Source organism: Chrysoperla carnea, chromosome 3 (genome assembly GCF_905475395.1).
Source record: "Chrysoperla carnea chromosome 3, inChrCarn1.1, whole genome shotgun sequence".
Lineage (NCBI taxonomy): Eukaryota > Metazoa > Arthropoda > Insecta > Neuroptera > Chrysopidae > Chrysoperla > Chrysoperla carnea.
Genome location: NC_058339.1, coordinates 21,032,480 through 21,044,486, shown reverse-complemented (window position 1 = coordinate 21,044,486; position 12,007 = coordinate 21,032,480).

Genomic DNA, 12,007 nt, shown 5'->3' with positions numbered 1-12,007 from the left:
TATTAGTAAACCTAGATAAATTAATGTTTAATTTATCGGATAAAGATATCTTGAGGATTATAACGGATAACTATCTTGAGGATGAAGTTGAGGTTTATTCTCAGAGGTTAAAAATTATTTAAAATTTATAACGAATTAAATTATAATAGGTCTAAGAATTCCTTATCAGTATGAAGAATTAGAAAAACGCATCGTATATTATGGAAAATGACAGTTAAATAAATACATTTAACAAAATTTTATAACAATTTCTCTAAAACTGTTTTCCGTAAAAGAGTTTTGAGTGTTTTCTTTTAAATCAGACGAATGGATTTCACCAAAACTTATGAATCGGCTAGAATAGTTAATAATTTGTAAAATAGTTATTAATTTGTAAAATAATTTTAAATTTTGAACTGAAAAATTATTTATGATTTTTGTAAAAGAAATAGAATAAAAAATGGAAATTGATTTTCGGATAAACTTAATATTTTAAATTGATCTCAAAAATAAAAGTTGTAAAGTTTTTGAGTTTTCCCTTCTGATATATGTATTCCCTTTATATTTTGTAGACCTTAAAATTTTATCTTGTAAGGCTGTTGTGTTGGCATAATATGTATAGTTTTCTTCATAATTTAAGTTACGGTAAGGATATTCGGACACTATCGTGTATCTAGCGGCTATCTAATGTTAACAAGGTCTTAGAACGTCAGATAAAAATCTAAATTAAAATATTTTTTGTGTAGATTACGAATTCGTTGTCGGAGTTGGTGAAAAATAAATAATTTTTCTTTGATTAAATAATCGTAAATTTTCATTGTCAATAAATGTTATTTTTAGTGTCAGGCCCGAGCATTCTAAAACTGACACCCTGCAGATTTGTGCATGTGCAAATAACATGTATGGAAGTTTCGTCATCCTCCATACAGGCTCTACAAATGGGATCATAGGAGATTCCTATGTTATGAGGGTGGTAGTTCAATCGACAGTGTCCTGTCAATAGAGCCACCACTCTTCTCAACTGTGCTCTAGTAAGTTTCAGTCGAGCACAGTCGAATGGCCTATCTGTGATTATACACAGTTTGGGCTGCCGCATGCCCTGTGCAAAGTCCTAGGTATCAAAATGGGATTGTCGTAGCCATTCTTTGATTCGGTAAATTACGGATAATTTTGCTATGGGAATGGCAGACTCTGATGAAAGGGGCGTTTGAGACAACCCCTTTCGTTCCAACAAGTCTGCTGCTTCATTCCCTTTATTGTCAGGGTGACCCGGTACCCAAATCAGCCTGACTGTGTTATTCAGTGTCAGGTGATTCAGCTCCTCGAAACATTCATACACTATCTTAGATTGGAATCTTGACGCCTCAAGAGTCCGAAGGGCGGCCAGACTATCTGAGATGTGCCGTACTGTATGAGATGTAAGATACTGATGTGTGCCGTACTGTAACCTTTCGAGTTACAGATCTGGGATCCTCTCAGCATGACAAAGATTTCCGATTGGAAAACTATAAACACACGATACTGTCCGAATAACCTCAGCCTATAAGTAATAATCTTTTGAAATATGATTCAATATAATGTTTGTTTCACGTATATTTTTTTGTGAGAAATAATTTTGTAGTTCCTGATTTAAGGAATTTTTATATAAATGTGTGAATTATTCGAAATTTAATTTTTGTTCAGATTTTTATTTCAGATATTAGTGTATTCTGTCTTGTTGTTCAATATTTCTATGATAGTCTAATCGATAAGTTCAAATTAATGAAATATAGAAATACTGACCGCAAAAGTACGTGTGATAGCTCGTTGGATTCGGAATTATATTTTATGGAATATTTGCGAAAAACGAAATAGCTTTTTTTACATCTTTAATTGTTTATAACTTTTGTGAATTTTTATTCATTTTCATTTTCTAAGCATCATTAACAATCCAACGAGCTCTCACACATATTTACGACCATTATTTCTATATTTCACTAATTTGAACTTGTCGACTACACCATAAAATTAGTTTTATAATGTGTTTTTATACCTTTTTTTAAATAAAAAAAAGAATTTATCGTTTATAATATTTATGGTTTTTATTTATGCTTTATTATTATAATTTAAAAATCTCCAAAATCATCGCCCAAAAGTTGTTTAATGGCGTCATATAATTCGCAAACGGAAAATCATAGACTTTTGAGTGTGTTTTCTATTTAACTGCGATGATTGACATTTTCGATCGCATAAAAATATTGAATACAGAACTGCAATCTCAAGTCGAGTCTCTGCGTCATTGAATCGAATGTGAAAGGGATTTTCTGGTGTCGTAAATGCGTTTAGCGATTCCAAATTTGAAGAAACCTCCGCTGATTAGCTTCCCAACTGGACTGGCCATCTTCTGCCGTGCCTGGATCAAATACCTAATAATGGATCAAAATAAATTTCTAATGTTTTATTGGAAATTGGCATAGGTGAAAGCTAAATAGATGAATATTGTAATAAAAAGTTGTCAAATTGAATGCACAAAACATTTTAATATAAACTTAAAAATCGTACAACAATATGAAAAATTAGAGACTATTATTATACACATATGTTTTTTTCATTTTTATTTTACAACGGGATGGAAAATTCGGTTCTCACTACGATATTTAATTTTTATTCTTTTTTTAAAAAAATTTGATCTTTTCTCTGGAGAATCTAAATATGTATTTTATTTTTTTTTATATATTTTAAATAATGTGCTTTCTTTTGAGATTGTTTTAAATTTTATAAAAAACAATAATTTTTGTTTAAAAAATATGTATATAGGCCTGTTGACAACTTCAATAATTGTTTTGCTTTTGAGAATACACCTTTGACTTTTTTTACTTATATTTTGAATTAATCTTAATGTCATGTTTGATTTGTGTGTTTGTGTGTGGATTCAGGTCTAGGTAATCATCTTATGAGAAATTTATATGATTTAGTTTCAAAAATTATCTATATGGGGTGTCCGAAAACTACCGGATTAGAAGATCAGAGTGATTTGGAAAATAAATTTCTAAAAATAAAGTTCCTTTACATTTTTTGGATCTTATCTACCATTAATAAAATAAAGCTCCACTAATAATCATTTGTTATTTTGAGAAATTGTCTATGAATATTTTTCAAAATGAAATTTTTATAGAAAGCATATTTACTATAATTTACCAATTGCGGTAAACTTTGCTTTCAATTTGGCGAATGTTAATCGAAAAATTTTCAAAAATAAAAACGATAATGAATGAAGCGCTATCTGGTTTATGATACATCGGATCAATCAACTGTTAAGAAACTTTCTTTTTAGAATTGTATCCTCATTTTGCTTTTCGTTTACGATAGTATTGGACACCCTGTATTAACAAAATTAAACTTGTCATGATTTTCTGACGAATGATCACATTCCGTTGGGCTTTTAAAGTTTTTTTTAACTACTTATTTTACGCACCAATCATACTTTTTATGGCAAATGTACAAAATATATATTTCCTTTGTGAGAATACTTTTATTTATGTCTTTATAAACTCAATTTTTTTATTTATTTTATATAAGCGTATTCATTTTTATTTGACGTATTTCTTTTGAATTTTTTTTTTAAAACCGTATCCTCTGTATATTTTGAACTGTTGCCAAATATTCTGGCACCATTGCTATTAAGGTACTTGTAACATATTTGTTGAAAATTTTGGTAAAAGTATTACATTTATTTTTTTTGAGCAGTAAAATGGATTTGGAGTATTGTTTTCTAGTAAGCTCGATTTCACTACTAAAATTGAAACTTGTCACGGCGTCAAATTGATTTTCATTTTGGAATTGATTAATCTAATTACTTTTGAAGCGTTCCTTTTTCTGATCATTCTGGTATAAAAAATTCCACTTTTCGACAAAATAGAATAGCGTATAAATTCAATTCATTTTCTCGCTCTTTTAACAAATGCTTTGGTTTACGAAAGAGTTGCAACTTCGGAGCTTTTTGTAAAAAATAATACACTGAATTGAATATTAATAATGAATTCAGATTGTTAAGTTACATCAGAAAATTGTTTTCAAACAAAAGTTGTTTGTTTTTGCAAAACACCCGAATATTTCAGCTCCTTATCTGCTTTCATTTTAACAGACACAAGAATATATGGAACCGGGATTATAAAATATTGATATGAAAATTTGGTTTTTTTTATACGGTAAATATTCTCTCAATAAATGGATTTTCCGCAGATTTCTTCCTTTTGTCAGTTTTATCCGTGAATATAGAACTTTATATATATATATGAGATCCACGCGTGAATGGTTTTCGGATTATCGAAAAAATTAATCGAGCTCTAAATCATAATCGCCCAGTTCAAACATATTTAAGTCAAAATCGCTGTATCATTTTTACCCTGAATCAAAAAATATAAAAACGAAAATTTTTTAAGGTTATAAAATGCAATACTCTTTTCAAAAAGTTCAATGTTTTTGAAACTAGAAGACATTTTCCGAAAATGCTCTTTTCGTATATAATATACAATTATTATTGTTTAAATACTAAATTTTTTTAATTAATATAAGTCAATACAAAGTGGATTAATTATTTTTTTAATTAATATTATTTTTCAACAATTAATATTTTTATAAGTACTAAAAGTAGGTTTTTCTTTAAATACAAACGTTATACAAATAGTTGTTATGTATAATATATTAATTATAATTTTTATTATAAATCTACACTTTTTTTTTTGTTAAATTTTTTTTCCATTATTTTCTGATGGCTATGCCAAAGTATTAAAATATCAATCAATCGATTAAAAAGTTCTTTTCCTACAATAATTAATTATTGGATTAATATTAATAGGTAAATGATCTAATTAATGAACGACTATACCGTTTTTTTATTTTAAATTTTAATTCTAAAATTTAATTATAATTGTTTGGATTCATCCAGATTTCAGAAAATAAATAAAAAAAAACTAAAGAATGATTCTCATTTTGATACAATATCGTTGATTAGTTGTGTAAGGGTGACTATCTTTCTTTACTTACATGACGTTAAAATGGTATTTCAACCATTAACTCAGTTAAGTGTTTGTTTTCACTTGTTTTTTTTCTGTATTGTTTTAGTTTAAGCAAAGCTTTAGCGAAAGCTAGCGATGGAGCTGATAGAAATGCAATATAGTATTTTAATTTGCCATCCAACCTTAAGTTAAACTGACAAATTCATTTTTTTGTAAAAAGTGTAAGCAGTTATTTGTTTTTGTATTTGTTAAGGAAAAAAAGATAAAAGTTAAATTAAATGATGGCAGTATTGGCAGTGCAATATTTGCGGCTTAAAAAATCGAATTGACCTTGAAATTTATCCTTCTAGAACAGTCATCAATTTTTCGAACTTTCAGTTCCAGTTGACAATCGAACTTTGCGACCATGAATATTTGTTTAGGATGTCGTAGACTACAGTTACAACCAATTTGACAGGTCTCAAATTTTCTATATGTTGAGTACCTGGTCCTTTAAATAGTTTTTATTTCGTTGAAAGTCATCGTTTAGCTATCTTAATTACTTTGAGTGGTTGCAAACGTAATTTGTTTTTCGTCTGGAGCTAAATTTTAATTTTCTAGTAAAAAGAAAAGAAAATTCTGACAAAATTTGTTCTAGTCAAAAATACTGTATCAAAATGAAAGATGAAAAAATAAAATAATATACCGTTTTTGGTTATTATAAGTTTTTTGGTATTTACCTAAAGGTTTAATCTTAAATCCACAATATTTGAATATTTTTGGTATAATTATTATATTTATATTTATAAATACGAAAGTATCTATAATTAAATTTAAATCAGTTATAAGTAAAATATTAAAAAATAGAAACTGACATTATAAATATATATATATTGTTATTAAATATGAAATATTAGTTATATTATATCGATTTTTTTGGTTTTTATTTACAAATTGTTTTAATTAATGAGATAAAATGCAAGTACATACAAGCCCGTATATAAAATAACTTTATGATCATCTATATAATATTTTCATGTACATTTTTGTAGCGACGCGCTGATGAGTGCTTTTTTTTCAAAATTGTTTTGGTTTTTAATTGGAGGATCATTAATCGATCAAGATCAATCGATTAAAAACTGGATCATTTTTTTTTTATAAAAATGCAACTCATGCAACCCGCATATATCCTTTTGTTGCGTAATAAAATAAGTTTTTATTTTTAATCAAAAAACCATTGATTTTACACGGATATAAACATATACATTTTTATTAAATTGGGTTCAGGCACCCTTTCAAGAAAGGCATAAATAAGTGTCAAAAGAGCTCTTCTTATTATATATTAATAAGTATACAATTTTGATTTTTTTTTTTGTAAGAAAAGTATAAATTTTTTTACGTTTAGACAGCGAGTAAAAACAATTTTTTAACGAGAATTTTTTTTGGTATAGAAAATATTTGAAACATTTTCGTGCTTATATCTCAAATTTTGAGGTTATGAAGATTTTTTTTTACTATTTTAGAGCGTATTTTAAGAGTGCATTTAAATATGTGTAGAATTAAAAAAAATATAGCGTATTTTTATTAATTTTTTTTGGTTTATTTTCTTATATTTTTTTGAATATTTAAAATTACACATAATTATATTTAATATCAATTTCTCGTTTTTTTTTTTTGTATTTTTTTTATATATTTTTTTCTTTATAATTTTCAAAAAGCCATGAAAAAATATACATGGTGGAGGGATATTATTTTATCTAATATCTACAAACTACTTTACAAAGGGATTTGTTTAATTATTGCACACTTTGTTTTTTTTTTTGGAAAAATACCATATCATTGAGGAAAAATCTGTTTTATACATTTATAACATTTATATTACAAAGACAAAAAACATAGACATTAATATCAACTCGTTTTTGAGGAATATCAATTTTAATTTTGTATTTTTATTTTTTATTTGTTCGTTGACAGTTCAGAATATAATAAAGACTAGAAACAAACTGTTTGTGTCTTATAATTATGATTTAAAATGTGATTAATTTTAACATTTAGTTAAAATTGCCCATTTTTATTATATTTTTTTAAATAGTGACACGTTGCTCGCCAATAAACAGTGTGGTTTTATACTTTTTGTAAGAGGCCACAGGAAAGACCACAATGGCAGATTGATAGTACTATTTAACATTATAATTACTTTGGTATCAAAAATATTTCATATACTCCAACTCTACATTGTAGTTTATTATACTTCTAAATTTTTTTGAATAATAATATCACAATGCTAAATAAAATTTCGATAAATGGTTAATAAATTAAAAAAAGTACACTCACTAGTCATAAAAAATGAACCTATCTGAATCTATGAGTCTGGACATTTGTTAGAAATAATGTTTATCAAATAACTAAAATAAATATAGTTGGCTGTGTAAAATGTGTTCTTTGATGTTGAGGTGACGAATGTGCTATTCTTAAATATTGTGAAAAAAGGAGCATCCCCTAAGAAAAAGAACGAGTCCTTTAAATACATTTTATAGATTTTTGAAATAAAACTTCTTTAAGCACGCTTGACTTGAGGAGTAAACTGGTGAATGTATGATCAGAATGTTACGAAAATGTGTGATCAAGCTTGTTACGAAAAGTGTGATTAAGTTGAGAGGAATAAGTTAGTGAAGATAGAAAGAGATCAAGCTTGTTACGAAAAGTGTGGTCAAGTTGAGAGCAAGATATATGTTAGTGAAGATAGAAGAACAACATAAGAATCATGTCATACTGTAAGTATATAAAATATTATACAATTATACAGAGGCCCAGTAGCTTAGTGGCAGAACACTGGACTCCAATAACCGGAGACCAGCGTTCCAAACCAGCTCATGTGTATTAAATTTTTGTTTTGTTTTTATTACTTAATAATCTTATAAATAATATTCTATTTTATTTGTAACAAGTATTTACACCAAAAGATAGGAGCTAAAGAAGTTTTATTTCAGTCGTTTAGTCTAAAGCACATTCGTTTGAGCTCTTTTGTTTGAAGTTTATTTTTAATATAAGAAGTCTTCTTTCAGAATATATTCTTCTAACTTTTTCGATTATACTTTTATTGCTATGCCTTTAATCACGTGAAAATAATTTGCACATCATTCTAGATTAAAATTTTACAGTGGGTTAATATTTTCTAATTTTATAAAAGTATAATTCTGAAACTTTCTCCTCTTTTTTCGAATAATTTAATTCAATTGTATTGACTATTATAGTGTGTTTGTCGTGTGTCAACGTACACAAAGTCTTAAACTTCGAAATCGAAGAAAAAAGAGACGAAATATCTTACCGGCATCAAAAACAATAACTTAAATAATGATTGTCTAACTAAATTAAAATTCCCAGTAAAAAATTATTCAATATTGGTTCAATTTTTGTTTACTTTAAGTGTACAACGAATAAAAATACATTTTGAACACTGCATTTATTAAATGAAATTAACTAGTGCAAGTGTCCACATTGTCGTAAATAAAATCCTATTCTTGTTTTTAGTATCCACAATACAAGATTGTTTCTATCTTAACAAATTTTTTTAAAATATTAATTACTTATTTAATTATTGTATTCAATTAATAATAATATTATTTTGTATGTCTCTGGAAAAATACCAATAAATTAACACAATTTAGTAGTATAATATGCAACTTGTATAACATATCTGCTATATATGTATAAGTTTTATGTTTATATAGTCATTATCGAATACTGAACGTACGTAATTTTTCTATGCATATTTGAGATTGAGACGGATCCGAATCTAACAAATTTCAATTTGACTGTCGTAAATCCAAACATAGATAAGTCATTTGTAATATTTTCGTCGTGTGTCATTGCCACCAATTTTGTAAATAAATCGGTTATAAACATATTGACGAACGTCGAATTAGTTTGTTTTCAGTTTTCATCAACCAAAAATGTTACTTAACTATTAATTTTGATTTTTGGAAGAATCGTTGCAAAAATTTATGACTTAGAATCACTGATCAATTATTTACAAACGGATGGTAGATCACAGTGAAATTCTACCACGTTCTTCATTTAATTCATTTTCAAACATTGATTCACAGAATTTAAATTAGATCTTAGATTGGATTTCAAGGTTTATAACACTAAACAGACGTTATTCCTTACCAACTACAATGTCCTTGTCCTATATAACATTTTTTTAGTCCAAAATTACTGCATTAATATTTTGAGCAAGTAGGCCGGATATATGTATCTGCCCTTTATTAAAAAATAAAAGTTTTGGGTGAGTAAGTAGTGGTTAAATTATTATTTTATCAATATTTTTGAATTTATATTTTACATAAACATTTTCCAATGAATTTTTATGGAAATTTAATTAATTAATAAATAAAATAATAATTAAATGCAGTAAGAAATAATATCCGTAAAGATTATAACCTTGGACTCGATCAAACGAATCATAAACTATGTTTGCATTTAAAAATATAATTCAAAATTTCATGCAAATAGATGATAAAATTTTACGATAAGTTTTTCATATATAAACAAATTTGATGATAAGTTTGGAGTGCTATTTATGTATTTATTTTATTTAATGCTCCCAAATGTTTTATAATCTCAAAATAATTATTTGATTTTCAGGTACTTTTAAATATTAATTAGTAATCAAACTGCCCAATCAATAATAATATATCAAGATCATTATTTTTTAAATGAGTTCAACACTGCCCTGCAGTAATTTTTTTTTTCAATATAAAAAAGGGGCTTAATATTCAAGTTTAAAATATATTACACAAAACTTAGACTTAAAAACAAATTCAGATAACTTACATATCACATTATATTATTGAGAATGAAATACGTTTATATCGTCTGGGGATATCTTTTTTAAAAGTATTCCAAAAATAATAAAGAAAAGAAAATAATAACTGAAATGAAAAAAAAGTCCATTCAGATTAAGTTACATACACTTTAAATTTAATTGAATGTAAATCGCGGTAGGTGGACTGCAAAATGAGCGACGTTTCGAATCTGATTGATTCTTCATCAAGCTCTGGAATTATAAACGAAAATAGCAATATTGAATATACAGTAATTTACTTAATTTAAAGGGGACTATTAAAATCAATTTCAAACAAACTGAAATTAAACTAACCTGAGTTTTCAAATCGTAGTAGTTCAAATAAAATATTTAATTACTAATACGACAAAAACTTTAAGGTTAGTTTAATTTAATTTAGTTTGAAATTTATATTAATTTTCCACTTATTACTAATGTTATTTTTAATTCTAGTGCTTGATAAAGAATAAACAGGATTCGAAACGTCGCACAGAGTTTCATTAATTCTCTCAAGTCCATCTCTTGTGATCGATTTTATCTTTAATCAACATGAATCTGACTAACAATTTCATTGAACTTAATTTGAATGAATAATAAAAATAAAATAAAACACAAATTAATGAATTATTTAACAAAATATATATATTCAATAAAAATCAACAATGCTTTATAAAATACATTTAATAAAAATCCATATATCAACGGTGAAAAAATAAAATAAAAGTAGTAACAAAATTCATTATAATAATAATAATAATACAATATATAATTCAATCAAAGCTTCAATCTAGTCATTATTTAAAAAAAAGTATCTTTTAAAAACAATTAATTGAAATTATATATTTATTATGCTGTGTTAGAAAAAATATGAATATATTTATATAATAAAAAAGGTATTTTTTTATCTACAAAAATTTTTTTTAAATAATAAGCGACTAATATAAAAAAAATGAATAATCCGACGGATATATTTCACAGAAAGCCTAGCACATTTTCGGATCATGCATACAAATATTTTTTCATTCAATATTTTTGACATTCCATTTTATTTTAAGTTTAAGATTTGTTTATCCGCCGGATTGTAAAAAATGACACAACGACATAGAACAATACTGACTGTTTCAATTTGAGATGGTGTCATCATAGTTTATTAAAAAAAGAATAATAATTCCATACTTTGTTTTTTTGGATAAAGTTTGAGAATTTTGAAGTAATTGACTCTATACGTATTGAATTTAAATATTATTAGACGTTTTATTTTTCCCGCCAAAATACTTTCCAAAAGTGTTTTATCCAATGAAATACATAGATAAGAATTATTACTTTTTTTGAAAATACATTTATCCCTACTTAAATATTATACTTCACTACAAGTTGTGGCCCTGACGCCTGTTTTTCCATCAAAAACTATAATTATTTTCAATAATAAAAAATATATATTATATATTATAATCACATCTAAAATTTTATTAATTATTTTTTATTCTTAAAATCTAAAATCTTTTTTTTAATGAATATTGTATTTAGGTAGTTTAGGTAGGTAGTTTTTTTTTAAATTTAAATTTTAAAGCGCAGATTCTGCTAATTTTTATTGACTCCTAGCAGTCATTTTTTTTATACAGTGCGCTTTTTTTTTTATACATCATGATGTTCAATTATTTGGGTCATTTTTTTATATAGCAGGTACTTTTTAGCTACCACAGGTGATACGTATCATTTTAATATTTTCAAAAATCTTTTTTTTTTTTTTTTGTAAAATGTTTTTATATAATTTTTGTTTCATTTTTTAAATACATTGTTTTTGACGGATTATTTTGAGGCAGTTAAACCTAAAGAATATATAGTTTTGTTCCAAATTATATAAAAACATTTTCATACAAAAAATTATTAAATAATTGAGATAGTGCTAAGTTAACGTTGTCGATTAACATGTATGCAGTTGAAAATACTTGAAACCTGTTTTTAAAAATAATTTTCTGCCAATTTAGATCCTTAACATAAATAAAAAAATGGTACTAAAATATAAATTATAGAAATAAGACCAAAATTAGCAGATTGGCTATTGTTTGTATTTTTTTTTTAATAAATTCAGTCTACGAATTTAAACTAAAATATTTATGTTTCTAACGACACAAAACGAATGAACCCGCTTCGCTTTTTTTTTTAAAAGTCTCAAGATTATAAAATAGCAAAAAGGTATAAAAAG